Below are 1209 nucleotides of genomic sequence, written 5' to 3'. Positions count from 1 at the left end.
AAAAGGCATAAACTTAACCTTTCAAATAAATCTGGTCATTGATGTAGAACATAGAGCTATCAATCAGTAAAAAAAGATTTATGTTACTTTCCTAAGATATATTTCATTCTGTTTTCCGAACTGGTAAGCTTTATTCAAAAACAAGAAAGCATCACTTGTTTTCTAAGTTATTCTACCAAATCTTGTCTGTATATATTAGAAAACAAGCTAAAAGGCCTTTAAATTGTTAAATTCAAATTCCAATCTCTAGTTTTCATTCCCCTATTCTACATATAACTTTTAAATAAAGGCATATAAGAATAGTAATTTAATCTTCATTTGATCTTCAGTGATTTGTAGCCACCATTCTATCAGTTTCAACTGTGTGTAGCATAGGTGTGAAGCTGTTGGTTAAAAAATATGCTGAAGGAATTTCAGTGCCCAGGACATCTTCTGGAAGTGTGCGGGATTTTTGTTTGTTTTTGTTTTTACTGAATGCCTACTATTCATCCATTTACTCGAATGGTAAATAAACTGGATGCTCATCTAATATCTAACAGGTAGAAAGACTAGGCACAGAAAAATGAGTATTTGTTCTAACCAAAACGGTCTGTCTCAACCAAACTCACTAGCCTGTGGGGGAGAAAAAAAATTACAACTCTACATGCTTTATATACTGAGTGACTAAAACAGTTGCAGGGGAGTGGATGGTGGGTATTAGCAAAGACTTCACATAGGAGATTACATTTGAGCCTTGAACAGATAAGAGTGATATGCATATATATAGAAAATTAACAACTAAACGTGACTTTCTAAGCAGAGATACTCAAGAATTACTATTTTTTTCAGAAAACATTGTTTGCCAATTATTTAAACTCTAATCAATGATCTTTTTACTGAATTAACATCCAAATACAAATGTTTATATATAATACACCTATAAAGAATCTATGAAGCATACAAAAACATTCTTAACTGAAGTTTTTTCCTTCGGTTCTAGAACTATAACTTTTTTTCCCCTAGATTCTTGTTTGTTTCAATGAACATAAATCTGTGTATCATCCTATTATGAAGATAGCATGGACTTGAGCTCTAGCCCTAGTTTTTTCCTATTTAGCTTTATGACTATAAATAAGTCATTTAATTATTCTAGACCACAATCTCCTTACATGTAAAATAAGGTGAGAGCAGATAAATTCAAAGGTCTGTAAATTGAAGATTTTGGGGTTC

At 31.5% G+C, this 1209-nt stretch overlaps 1 protein-coding gene across 1 annotated transcript in view; it reads right to left on the bottom strand.

The window, feature by feature from the left end:
- Positions 1 to 1209, bottom strand: part of STK31 (serine/threonine kinase 31) — a 178608-nt gene that overhangs the window by 107153 nt on the left and 70246 nt on the right. The gene's annotated exons all lie outside the window — the stretch shown is intronic.

This window comes from Propithecus coquereli, unplaced genomic scaffold, assembly GCF_000956105.1.
Source record: "Propithecus coquereli isolate 6110/MARCELLA unplaced genomic scaffold, Pcoq_1.0 Scaffold156, whole genome shotgun sequence".
Classification (NCBI taxonomy): domain Eukaryota; kingdom Metazoa; phylum Chordata; class Mammalia; order Primates; family Indriidae; genus Propithecus; species Propithecus coquereli.
Note: the sequence above shows the minus strand (reverse complement) of the source record. Positions and strands in the feature narration are given on the sequence as shown.